Source organism: Chionomys nivalis, chromosome 1 (assembly GCF_950005125.1).
Source record: "Chionomys nivalis chromosome 1, mChiNiv1.1, whole genome shotgun sequence".
In the NCBI taxonomy this organism is placed as follows: Eukaryota; Metazoa; Chordata; class Mammalia; order Rodentia; family Cricetidae; genus Chionomys; species Chionomys nivalis.
This window is the reverse complement of record NC_080086.1, coordinates 48,218,916-48,233,531: the sequence shown is the minus strand read 5'-3', so window position 1 is coordinate 48,233,531 and position 14,616 is coordinate 48,218,916. Positions and strand designations below refer to the sequence as shown.

General features: G+C 37.0%; 1 protein-coding gene across 4 annotated transcripts in view; it reads right to left on the bottom strand.

Annotated features, from left to right (window-relative positions):
• Cntn3 (contactin 3) overlaps positions 1-14,616 on the bottom strand; it is a 397,003-nt gene that overhangs the window by 315,460 nt on the left and 66,927 nt on the right. The window contains exon 1 of one of the 4 annotated variants that reach the window (XM_057765769.1): positions 7,994-8,076. The exons of the other annotated variants lie outside the window; for them this stretch is intronic. The gene's annotated coding sequence lies outside the window, so the exon portion shown is untranslated. Of the gene's footprint in view, positions 1-7,993; positions 8,077-14,616 lie in introns of those variants that run through there. 4 annotated transcript variants of the gene reach the window in all.

Below are 14,616 nucleotides of genomic sequence, written 5' to 3'. Positions count from 1 at the left end.
CCAAAGCATATCTACTATTTACAGGAAGGCTATCTTGAAATCTCCAGCCACAAAATATTTTCTATTTAAGGCAACGAAAAGTATAAGCGACCACCATTGCTGCTGGAGAAACATGCAACGCTGCAAAGTAACAATGCAAAATTTCTTAAAATGTCTATTGAGAGAAGGGGAACAGTGTGGGGAAGTGGTACGGCTTCTCCTCTTTTCAAAGAATGAAATGTCTGTGATGCCAAATGCAATAAAATGCATTCATTTTATTCAAAGAGATAATTCTAATCCACTCACAATTATGCATCTGTAAAAAGCAAAACCAAAACAGAAAAAAACAGAGGGAAAAGAGGCTATGCCCCTCTTAATGACTTGTCCAGTCCTGTCCTAGCCTCAGACCACAGGAGCCTCTTCTCATGATGTCATCTTGCCAAAAACATTACCTAGTTTCGTATATGTTCTTTGCAAAACACTCAGGAGACATGTAACTACTGGCAGGGAAGTCTGGGGATATGAAGAAAATCTAAAGTAAGAACTAAAAGTCTACATACTTCGTTCATGTACTAACCACCAAGATGGGCTTATTGCCACATGCCCTAAACTTCACTTACAGGGTAGAGATGAATTTATGAAGGAGGTACATGCCCCAGCAGATAAACGGGAATCAGGATATTATGCTGTCCCTTCACTTCTAGAATCCTCCTAGACATCCATTGATTGCAGCTGCCCTTCTGGGAACAGATCTGGTGACTTTCAGTTTGTTCAGAGCATGGGTCATTAAATCCTTTCTGCTTCTCAGACTCTCCTAAAACATGCCATTCCTTGAACATTCAAACCCATATCTTAATTTGAAAGAAAAGAACAAGGTCCTTTCAATGAGCCTTCAAATTTCACAATACAAAAATGAAATGGAACTTTTCATAAATACATGATCCAAATTTCCCAATATCCTAGAATATGAGGCTAAAGAACGAGGCAGACATCATTTTGTATGTAAGTTAGTGATGAGGGCCAACTAGGGACCACAGGAGCTGCCAGATTGCCTACGTGGTAAATAAATAAATAAATAAATAAATAAATAAATAAATAAATAAACAAATAAATTAGCTTAAGACAAGCAGGCAACAAACAAGGTGTTGCCTGTAACCTGGGAATTTGAGGCTTCTGTAAGCCTGTGTCTCAAAGGAGAAATATGGGACACCAACACATGGTCTCCTTCTGGGCCCAGCAAGACAATTCATCAGATGAAACATAGCCATGTTAAACCCTGAGAATAATCTAAGTTCATTCTCTGGAACCCACAGAAAAATGAGAGACCTGAATCCAGAAATGTGTCTTCTGATTACCTTCACACATATATGTCAATCCCATCCCTACACATGCATGTCCATTCCACTCCACATCACACACATATTAATAATCATAAACAAACTAAAAATATAAATTATAAAGAGTTTTGTCCTCAAAATAAGCTGTGGTTTTGTTTGTTTGTTTTTTGGTCACCTCCTTGGGCATCCCCCTATATGCTCAAAAGCCTATGATGACCCCAGCCCACAGAAGCTACTCAAAACAATACGTGTTGAATTAATCAACATTAGGTTTCAGGCAGCAGTTACTATACTTGGCTCCACATTAAGACCATCTGGGGAGCTGTGCAGAAACACAGACCCCTCAGTCCCCTGAATCCTAGGCACTAAGCCCAGAAGTTGTATTATTTAAAAAAAAATCCCCAAGTAATTCTGCTGCAGAATCATCCAGACACCCAGGAACTGTGGGCGATGACATAATAAGCCTCCAAACTCTAGTCCTAGCATCAGGGACAAGATGCAATGTTGACTTGTTATCGTATTTAACATGAGGTTTTTATCCCCCTTTGCCTTTATTTGTGACTCTGCTCTTGATGCAGCTAAGGCTAGAGAAAAGCAACTTCAAATTGCATCCCAAATCAGTTAACTTTAAAAGCAAGCATGGTTTCTGCACCCACCAATGAAAGCCTCATCAGAAAACATGAGAAGAGAAACAAATTTCCTCAAAAAGAAAAAAAGGCATACCATAGGGATAAAGGTTCATAGGGAAGTACTAAAACTGAAAAAGGTAGATGGTTATCAGGATCTCCAAAGGAGACAGATGGAGAAGAAATTCTAAGAGCCCATAAACAGATGAACGACAAAAAAAGAACGACAGAAGATAGAGGTAACCTGGACAGAAGAATAACCTGTGATTCATTTCTCCAGACCCTACCAATCTTCACTCCACTAACAAGTCATAAATTCTGCAAGAATTCTTTGAAAACAGGAGGACTTGGCAAACAAAATGAAAGTTAGTCCCCAAATAGAAAACACTAAGCTGATTAGAAATTTAGAAAACATGATATCGCGTGATACTCGAAGGAACAAGCCATTACTGAGACTCCCCCCACCCCACTTCAATGCCTATCTAAGGCAAGGCTTCTCATGTAAACTAGGACAAATAGTAGTTACTTGAAAGGGTTTATGTAGATTAATGAGTAACTGCTTGGGAGACACTTAGAGGAACACAGTAAGAACTCTCCCTCCTTTGGTTATATAACCTTCTCATTTAATAATTTGAAAAGAGACTTATTAAGGTTTTATCATAAGCTAAGAAATCCAGGAATGCTAAACTTGAGCTAAAATTCTCTCCACGAGATTTCTCCTGAGTCCAATTATTTGCAGGTTTGGAGAACTATTATTATTATTTTTTTTTTTTGGGGTTTTTCGAGACAGGGTGGAGAACTATTATTGTATTTGGCAAAGGGTTACTTTGAGATTTATTTTCAAGGAACAACAAAAAGATATATTCCTATTTATCCTGTCTTTTTAATGTCCATTTTAGACATGCTTAACTTTATTGGAGTGTGCATAATTGAATAAGTATAATATTTACTATCATAGAAACATTTTAAAAACAGAGATTTTATTACATAAAGGACAGAAAGGATGCTTTGACACTTGGGTAACTTGTATCACTTTTCTTCCCTTGGGCGGGAGTAGAGGAAACAAACAAACAAAAAAAAAAAAAAACAAAGCTGATGTTTCTATTGTGACTGTGAACTAAAATTCAGGAAATTGCTGGAGTTTCACAGCAAAACCCACATTGATCTTTATGACAAGGTATTTATTACAGGTACCTAGGACACAGGTGTACCAACAGTCCACAATCTATGCTCAGCCGTTGCCTCTCCTGAGTGGGCATTGCCTTGCTCCTTCATAAATATTCTAAGTATTATTTCTGGCACATTGGCCAATAGTTTTTCTTTTATCATATAGAGGGGCTTTTACTAATATTCTTTTTAAAGTTCCACACTCATTTCAGTAGGTACAAAGATGTTTGTTCTCTTACCATCTCCATGGACGGTCTTGAACATAAATTATAGTGTATATAGCCCCTTATTAATGCTGACAATGACACATGAACTTTTAATGTACTACCTGAGGAAGAACTGTTAGTTTAAAATTTCAAGATCTGATTTATTTAAAGTATTCATTATTGAATACTGTTGCTAAGAAATATTATTTAAGGCATTCAAAGGCAGGTTATCACAGTTCCTTTGTCCTTTATTGACTATCATATGCCCTGCACTGAGCTCACTTAATCTTCCTAAAAGACATATTAAGATTGTATTATGTCTCATTTTTAAAGAGGGAAATTAAGTTTAGGCAGTGATGTTACCTGTTTACCATCATCCAGGTGACCAACAGAGGTCTGCTGTGCATTCCAAACTTGGACTTCAGTTGCTTATGTCTACTTCCTTGACTACACATATGTCTCTTTATCAGTTAGAAAACTTCTGGGGGCCTGAGTGGCATTTCAGAGAATAAGAAAACATACTCCTTTTGCAAAAGATGACTATTCCATTTTCAGCACCAAAATCAGGTAGCTGACACCAGCAGTAACTTTGCTCCAGAGGATCTGACACCCTCTTGGGGCTTCTGCTGGTGATTGCATCTATGTTTACAAACCCCCTATACATCATCCCTCATTATCCGCCATGTTCAGAGAGTCGGGTTTTATCCCATGCTTATTCAGTCCCAGTCCAGCTGGCCTTGGTGAGTTCCCAATAGATCAGCCCCATTGTCACAGTGGGTGGGTGCATCCCTCACGGTCCTGACTTCCTTGCTCATGTTCTCCCTCCTTCTGCTCTTCATTGGGACCTTGGGAGCTCATTCCGGTGCTCCAATGTAGGTCTCTGTCTCTATCTCCATCCATCGCCAGATGAAGGTTCTATGGTGATATGCAAGATATTCATCAGTATGACTATAGGATAGGGTCATTTCAGGTTCCCTCTCCTCAGATGCCCAAGGAACTAGCTGGAGACATCTCCCTGGACACCTGCGAGCTTCTCTAGAGTCAAGTCTCTTGCCAACCCTAAAATGGCACCCTTAATTAGGATATATACTTCCCGGACTGCTCTTCAGACTTGAGAGGGAGGGGAATGGAGTGGGGGGAAGGGGAGAGGAGTGGGAGGGATATGGGAGGTGGGGAAGAGGCGGAAATTTTTTCAATAAAAAAAATAAAATAAAAAAACAAATATAGGCGTTAAACTCGTACCTCAAAAAAAAAAAAAAAGACCCTATACAGATATACACACATAACATGTAAGTAAAAATAAGAATTAACCTATTTGAAAAATCCATTAAGTTGCAAGATGAAACCATTTATGATAGTAACTTAGAGTACTTGTTCTTAAAATTGCACCCAGGAAAGCTGGTGTAGGTAGATTTTGAGCAGAACATAATTTCCTCTTGTTTCTATATTGGAGATAATTGACAGGTAATTTGCTTCTTTAAGATTGTAGAAGGGATGTGTCGATAAGATGGACAAGGCTGAAAGTGAGTAGGCTAAAAGGAATGTGTAGAGGCCACGAAAGGCCCTTGACACCATCTAAACAAAAAAGGCACTGCATTCCATTTCTGCTTTATATTTACGCAGAAAGTGGGCTCCAAATGCTAGGAATAGCTAACGCACTGAACTGGCAGACAGCCTTCCAGAACCACATACATAAAATCTGGACCTGCATGACCTGTCATGTAGCACATTCTATTACAGAAGTTTGGCTTCTACAAGGTTACCACTCTAGGGAGCAAGGCTTCTAAGAGCTAGGAAAGTGCATGCTTCACAAAATCAGCCCTCTTCAGGGCTGGCAGCTGTCCCTGAGTGAGGAAGTATGTACCTGAAACAGACAGGTAAAATTCTTGGAGCCCATGGTTCCCTATTGATTTATTTACATGTACAAATTTCCCAGAATTATCATCATGGATTCTCTCTTATCTGTCTTTAAATAAAAGTGTTAAAAGTATGAAAAGATGATAGTGAACAGGTTCAGATTCCCAATTTCAAGGATATCCTTTGCACCACACGTACCAGCTCATACTTCTAATCCTTAACATTTGACTTGGATACCAAGCTACTGTAAATTGTGTATTTGTCTAACTTTGGCACTTAGTACAGTTTCTCTACAGTTTCTCTTTCTATTATTTATGCCTCAGCTTTCCAAGCAGTTAGAAAGTCACCTGCCACTAACCACTAACATTTCCTGGGCATTTATTCTATGCAACAATGTTCTGTGTCGATTACATTAGCCAATCCTCACAGACAGGGTTGGCATAGCTAATGGACAATTGTCAAGTGAGAAATTACAATTCGGGAGCTTGAATAATTTATATAGGGTTAATTATATTACAAATAAACAGAAGATCTACAAAAGTCTACCTCTCTACTTCCCTATTTTACAGAGCCCAAAGTAGAGAAACCATCTGAATGTGTAACTATGCAGAGAATAAGCGAGAACACCAAGATACCTATTTATTCTAGCAATACAAATGAAGTTAACTATTCCCTCTGTCTTCTAGGAATCCATAGAGTGACAATGCAGTCAAAATATAAAACTGTTACACCGTCTGCTTTTCCACAAATATATTTTAAAATTTTAGTTCAATTTAACATTTAATATTAAAATTGGAAATCTACTATGTAAAATGTGGCAAGCCAAAAAAGGGAATATCGAGTTACTGAGAAACGTAACATTCTCAGTAAAGGTATTTGCAGAAAGCAAAATATTTAAGAGTGCTAATTGTCAGTAATTCAGTTGAAAAGGGTGTTTATATATCCTCGGTGTAGGGCCTGGCTTCAATAGCTGGGAAAACAATCAGATCTCAAGGCACAGCAGTAGCGTTTCTCCTGGGTACACATACTAAAGATACCTCCTTGTGTACATATCCAGCATGCACAAGCCTCTCTCCATAGCATTAATAGTAACAGCAAAGCCACATAACAAGACATGTTTTCAACAAGGGAGTGGATAAGTGACCCATGGTGGATTGGGTTGGCAGAAGACTACTGAGCAGAGAGAATGAACAAAGTATTAAAATATGTTAAATTGAAAAGTATGCTGTAGAAAATAGAGTACAATACTATTTTCAGGACTTTTTCTTAAATGTGAAACTTTAAAAGTGTGTAGAATATTCCATGAATACACAATGAAACTGAAGTAAAAAGAAAATAATTTGAGTAAGAGTGAAAGACTTGTAACCCCTGAGCTGAAGAAACCTGAGCAAGGCAAATATATGATTGGTTTAAAGGCATATATTCTACTTCATCAAGTATGGGCTAAGTATCTTACAATTATATTACATCAATTCTGTGTATAGATGATTTTTTTCATGCATGTAATCTTTATAGATTAACATATTATTTTTTACTAAATTCTGTAACGTTATAAATTAGAACAGAGTTCACGTTAAATACAGGGGACAAGTTGGTTTCATCTTCAAAGTCAATCCTATCTGACTATATTTAAAAAACAACAAAATAAACCAAAACTTCCTAATGTACATGACACTTGAGAATCATAAAATGAGGTACTATTAACTACTCACCTAAAACGGATTGAGAACTAGTCTATCACATGATGAATCAGAAACAACAAAGCCTTTAGTCTCACATGATTAGCCACAACATAGTTGTCAATCGAAACTGGTTAATGATACCTATTATCTAAATAGCACTCAAAATGTGTCCCAACACCCCCTATTTATTCCATTCAACAATTACAATTTTAAAAGTCACTTCTTGAGTTTACATTTTCATTACAACATATTAATTACTGATTAAAGAACTGCATTTTCAGTCTACTTAATTTAAAGAATTCAAAGGCATGCCATTCAAATTAATCAAAGAGCTAAAAACACAATGCAAGAGTCTGGGGATTCAAATAGAGAGCATATGTGAAATGCATAGGAAAGGAAGACATAAGCAAAGCAAGTGAGAAGTCACAGAATTAAAAAAAAAACAATGTGATAGGGGAACATGCATTTGAACCCCAGCACACAGTTTATAGTGAGAATCGATAACCCTCTGGTTACTACATAAACAGTATATAAATAGGTGTTCTGAGATTATGTCAAAACGATCCTAACCACTTTAGATACTTGGATTTTAATACTCCAGGCAAAGCTCCCATTTTAATCTCTGTCCCTGTTTTCTTACAAAGAATGTGTTGGAATGGTATGAGATCTAAACTAGAGGAAGAGGAAACTACAGACTCAGGGAAAATGCATGGATATGAATAAGCAACAAATATTTTCCAGGTAGGGTACCCTAACTGCTCTTCAGACTGGAGAGGGAGGGGGAGAGGAGTGGAGGTGGAGAGGAATGGGAGGAGGGGGAGGGAAATGGGAGGCTGGGAGGAGGCAGAAATTTTTTTTTCAATAAAAAATTTTTAAAAAATGATTTAAATTGCAGTGGTAGCACCCAATATTGCTAAATATAAGATTTTCAATATCATTTTCTAAATTGTACCTATATGTATTCATATTTTATGTATAGATAATAACTTATACTCCATCACTAATGCCCCTCATGAGGTTTCCTAAGAGTACTTCTATAACAAAATTATACAAGATGAACAATACATAGTCATATAAATATAGAATATATTTAAGACTTTCATGTTAAGTAACACAACATATTTCCATTGTTGACTGACCTTAGAAATTCCAAAGTCAGATGGAAATACAAACACAGTGCAGAAGCATCTCTGATAAGGAAGCAAAGTGCTGACCACTTAATGAAGTCTTTGAGAGTATTTTCACTTTATGAGCTGGCAAGTTAAAAAGAAATAAAAAACATTAAAAACAGCTTTTTTTCTCAAATGTTTATTAATCATATTTGACAGATAGATTCAAGCTAAACTTTCAGTTTGTCATGGGGGATTATATGGAGTTACTGGAGCTAAATAATCAGGAACTAGCACATAAGACTCAGAAAGAACACAAACTGATTTTTTTATATTGACCACAGACCACAAGGTGGAAAATACTGACATGGGAGGTCAAGCTGGAACTGAAAGAGAAAAGATATTATAAGAATATCCTGTCATTAAAATATGATGTGAACTGACAACCAAATGAGGCAATATTGTACAGTCAAACATTCAAGAAGAGAGCATGCTTGGCTTTGAGAAAATAAGGGAGAAAGAACTATGCTTTGTCAGGTCACCTTAAATCTTTATCTGAGCACAGCATGTTTTGTTCTTAATGGAAGATTTAGATTATAGTTCCAGGGATGCTAGAAACTTCCATGATGAGTATATTATCTACACATCATTGATAATTTTATGCAAGAACACTCATTTACAAGTATTTAACAAAGTTCATAAAGCCTGAAATATTGAAGAAAATCTCTAATGAGATAATCTCTGATATATTAACAGAATGCTTACTTCTAAGAAGACAAGGCTGGACCCATCAGAAGAATCGCTTGAGGTGCTCATTTCAAAAGGCAATTACAGAGGTACTGGCCCTACCCTTGGCTGACAGGACAAAAACATTAGGTTGTAGTTCAGAAATCCAGAGTTTTCTGTAGGTACTCCCAGGTAAATGCTGGTGTAGCATGGTTGAGAACTACGAGGAAAATGTTCATATACAATTATGAGGCACGAGGCACTGAACAAGAAAACTTTAAAAAGCACAAGTTCTAGTTCAGTTAGTAAAGTACTAGCTATACAAGAATGAAGACTCGAGCTTGGATTCTTAGCCCTCACATAAATTCTGAGTGTGATAGGACAAGCCTGAGACCCCAGCACTGAAGGTGAAAGGGCAAAGAAAAATGAATCACAGGGGGCAGGCTAGCCTAAACAGTGAGCTCCATGTTCAAAGAGAGACTGTCTCAAAACAGTAAGAAGGTGGAGAAGCAGGTGTGGGAGACATCTCACTGTCACTGTCTGGTCTCTTCACACACCTGAGCAGGTGAAGCTTGTACTCATGGACACATGATGGAGGAATTACTTTCATTTAATAAAGAAACTGCCTTGGCCCATTTATAGGCCAGCCCTTAGGTGGGTGGAGTAAACAGAACAGAATGCTGGGAGAAAGAAGCCGAGTGAGGAGTCGCCATGATTCTCCCACTCCAGACAGACGCAGGTTAAGATCTTCCCTGGTAAGCCAGCTCATGGTGCTACACAGAATATTAGAAATGGGTTAGATCAATATGTAAGAGCTAGCCAATAAGAGGCTGGAAATAATGGGCCAGGCAGTGATTAAAAGAATACAGTTACCGTGTAATTATTTGGGGGCATAAGCTAGCCATGCGGGCGGCCGGGTGCCGGGGACGCAGCCCCTCCGCTCATATTACAACAGACACAAATAGAGCACACATACACACAGTGTTCCAGTCAGTGGCTACTGGGATTTTGCCTGGCAGGTATACTGCCTCAAACCCCCACTAGTTAAATAACAGTAATTAAGTAACTGCAGCTCTAAACTAAAATTAGGTTATCTATTATGTGCTTTAAAAGTTTTAAATAGAAAAGAACTGATCTGAAGGAAAAGTGGGTAATAACAGTGACAGAAGTTTAAGTGATGAAAGGGATGTTAGGTATCACAGAAGATAGGGTGAAGGAAGGGTAACATACATTAAGAATGTCTGATAGTGCTGTGTAGAAACCTATTTTAAAAGCTTCCTAAGTTTATTATTCTATGTGTATTCATACAAATATATAACTTAGGGTTAACCTACCAGAGGATAATCTTCCTTCCAGAAGCCTATGGTGCCAAATAAAAAGCTCAGGGCAGGTGTGGGACAGTTGCTCTTCAATTGTTTACCAGAAGTATCCTGGAGAACCCATAATCAATACAAGCTATTGCCATTGATCATTATTGCTCACCAGGGCTTGATAAAACACTGTAGCTGAAGATTTCATACAGTTCAGCCATAGGACATAGAGAAATCAAGCTGGTACTGACCAGGAAGCTCACTCTCTGATGACTAGCTTTCATATACCAAAGGGTGCTATGTAGTCTTCCAGAATATAACCCAGAATATAATGAACACTGTGAGCAATAATAATGATCAGAATGCTAAAATAGGTAGAGCTGTACAACAGTGGCATGGATGTTTTTAGAGCAATGAATAGATTTCTGGTTTTATTTAACTTTATTTACCTCTAAACTCATAGGAGGAAAACCATACCAGATATGATAAATTTGACCAAGTACCAGTGGTTGTAGAAATCATAATCCCCAGAGGTGAACTTAGAACAATTCTGTTGCTAAATGGACATAGTATGAAAATGCCCTCTGATGGAGGAAGGTCATTGGCTAATAAAGAAACTGCCTTGGCCCATTTGATTGGTCAGCCTTTAGGTGGGTGGAGTAAACAGAACAGAATGCTGGGAGGAAGAGGAAGTGGGCTCAGATGCAGGGCAGCTCCTCTCAGAGGCAGATGCGATGAAGCTCCGACCCAGGATAGACATAGGCTAGAAGCTTCCCCGTAAGCGCACCTTGGGTGCTAACAGATTAATAGAAATGGGCTAAATTAATACATGAGAATTAGCCAAGAAGAGGCTAGATATAATGGGCCAGGCAGTGTTTAAATGAATACAATTTGTGTGTTGTTATTTTGGGGCATAAGCTAGCCAGGCTATCAGGAGCTGGGGCAGCAGGAACACAGCCCGCAGCTCCCGGGCCGGCCCACAGCTCCTTCTACAGCCCTCTCTATATATAGTTGTGAATATATAATTCACAACTCTATAAAGTACAGAGACTTAATGTCTGTAGAGTGCCAGTCATAAGTAGGAAAATTTTATCATCCCCTCCACTACCAAAGCTCAAGCTGAATGATAGCAAAGTCAGAGGCCATAGAGGATGAAGAAGAAACAGTGTCATCTGAATGTGACAAGATCACTGTACTCATGAACTTACAGAAGTTTTAGAAACCTTCACAAGATCAAAACAAATCAACATTCCAACATGGAGTAGGGAGTGTATCCTGAGGCCCCACCCCTAACTAAGAAGATATTGACAGATGATAGCTACTGTGGAGGAAATGTCCCTTTTCTTTAAGGATGTAACCATTGGTAGGTCAACCATGGCCCAGGAGATGGTCTTATACACCTAAAAATATGGGCAACACAAACTGGACTTGCTGGATTATAAAATAAAGCAGAGGCTATGATGTTGGGAGAAGGCAGAGAAGCCAAAGCTAGATCTAAGTGGAGTTCAGAAAGGAGTATTATCAAAATACATTTAATGTATTTATAAAACCACAAATTACTATATTTAAAAATAAATGTCTATACTACAAAACAAAATTAGAAAGTGTCTGAATTCTGATGAGAAAATTAAAGTTCTGGAACACTATCAAAACAATTTTCTGCAATTTTATTCCATATGGCTACCTACAAACTCACTTTTTCATTGTGTGTGTGTGTGTGTGTGTGTGTGTGTGTGTGTGTGTGTGTGTGTGTGTGAAACTGAGGGTGGGAAGAGGGAAGAAAGGGAGGGAGAGAGAGAAATTTCATGTTTGGAGGTTACAGGACAACTTTTGAGAGTCAGTTTTCATGTGTAGAGATTACAATACAACTTCTGAGAGTCAGTTTTCTCTTTCCACTTTGAGTTCCTGAATTCAGGTTTTCAGGAGTGTATGGCAACTTCTTTTGTTACTTACTGAAACAACTTGCTGGCCTATCAGACTTTTAAGACTCTAAAAAAATATTCTTTTGCAATCTTCCAACTCTGATTAATATTTTTAGTAATTCTAAGTACAGTCAGTATCATTTTTACAAGATTCAAATTTCATCACCATTTCTGTAGTTTGAAAATTCTACCTGTATTTCCCAGGCACCACTGAAGTTATCTTACGCATTCACAGCTCAAATATACTGATTGACTTAAGCTGTAAACTCACCAATGTCAAGAGAAAGATTTCTTATTTAAATTGCACTTCAAGAACAGTTTCTGATCTCTCTATTCTAAAAACCTGTACAGAAGACTTCATCTTTAAATATGAAATTCATTTTCTTAAAGACACCCAGATATTCAGTGAAACAAGGAGAACTGACTTTTTCTTGTTGTTGTATGGCTTACCACAAACACAAAAGCACACACTTACAAATACTAGTAAATTAAAAGCCAAATAAGCAAGGCAGCCATTCAGGACCTTTCACTTGATGTTCCACTCTGGGACAGAGGTCCAACTTCTGCTTTAACCACTCACGCTTGTCCTGTTTTACTAATCTCTCAAATTTCTCCATTTAGTTTTTGGTTTTATTTTGTTGACACTTGAAGCACTCAGTACACAATTCCTCACATTTACAACATACAGCATGATTTCAAAATTGTCACTACATAATTTTATTTGCTGAAATTTTTTATTTTATTAATTCTTCAAACTGCTTTATTGTTTTATTTTCCTTTATTCTCAACTCCACTGTGCTCTCCAACTCAAAAATTACCCTGGCATTTTTAACTATGTATTCCATGTTTTTTTTTTAAAAAAAAGCAAGTTGAAATATTTTTTATCTCAACTAGTTAGTTTAAAATGTGCATGAATCTGAGCATATCACTATATACATAAACAAAAAGATATGCTAATGATCTATAAAACACAATGTTATTTCTTCTGTAATCGGCTATTCTTAGTATAGAAAGGTTCTGTAAGTCAGTGGGGATGGCTCTAATCTTGTATTGCAATGCAATGGAACACAGCATGTGCAGATGCATCAGAAGGATTTGGACTTGAATACTATAACTGCTGTCATTTAACAAACACATATGAGCACATGCATGCACAGCACACACTTATGTCTTAATTTATATTGGATTGGCTTTCAAAGAAAATTATATGTAATTTCCAATTTTTATATTTTAATGCATAGTGCCAAATTATTTGAAAATAGTAAGACTTCACATTTTTATCTAGAAAGCAGTAAGCACGACCAAAGTACTTTTCCTATAACTGTCATAATTATAAGCATCTTTAGGTAAATTTACAGATTAGTGGTGCCTATATTTCACTAACACCAACAATGAACACTTTGTAAACAATATTTAATCACTTTCTTTTTGTTTCATCACTAGTTGTCGCATTTATATTCTTTTGTTATCTTATTGCATCTGACATTGTTCATTTATTCAGCACAGACATTGCCTCTTCTTATCTACTCTGAAAATTTTATTCAATATATTTCCACTGATATTATTTATGATAACAATTTCTATACTTCAAGGCTTAAGTTTTACTTAGAAAATACCTTTTCTCAGTGGCTATCTTAAGAAAGTGATGTCTCAGGGGCCAAGAAATGGTTCAGTGGTTAAGAGCAGCACTGCTCTTCTGCAGAACCCAAGTTCAAATTCTAACACCCAAGTTTGCAGCAGCCATACTGGCTAATTTACAGCCTCCTGTAACTATAGCCCCAAAGAATCTATCGCTCTCTCCTGGGGTCGCCTGATACATGCACATGCATTGTATACCCACAGAGGGTCACACACCTGCACATAAAAGTAAATAAATTCCTTTGAAAAATAATGCTTAATCTAGCACTAAATTAAGTAGGTCATCTGTCAATGGGTTTCTTAAGGTTTTCTTGAATTCTTTTAAATCGTTATAGCTATACAAAATTCATGTTTATGTGTTGTAAGATAATGGACTCACCACTTGTTTACTCTAAATGAATAGCCATTTATACCAATAACATCTGTTAAGGGAACAATCTATCTGTCACTGATTGAAGAACCATAACTGAAATTATTTACATACCTCACATTCTGCCTCTGAATCCTATAACACAGTCTGTCACTATAATTGTCTATTCTTATATCAAACATAAAGATTTCTTACTAAGACACCTTGGGAAATAATGAAACTCAAATGTTCCTTTCCTGAACTTAACCTTAAATGTTAATAAATTCAAGTGAGGTTTCTAATTTTTCATAAATATTTTGGTCATCTAAATACTTTTTATTTTAAAAAATGTAATTATTTTTATTGTATGGATATGACTTCTTAGCCTGTGTATGTACACCACACACATGCATGGAGCCTGCCAAGGTTAAAAGAGGTCAATGCATGCCATGAAACTAGAGATGCCAATGGTTTTGTGCTGCCATGTACGTTCTGGGAACTGAACACTGATCCTCTGAAAAAGAAGAGAAAGTTCTTAAACATTGAGTCAGGCTTACAGCACTCCAAATACTTTTTATTCTTACTCTATTAAAATATTAAGGGAAGACTGACAAGTGAACTTTTTCACAAACAAAAATGAAACAGAAACAAAAACAAAAGACACCAGATATCAATGTAACAATTCTAGGGGTATTACTATACTAGATT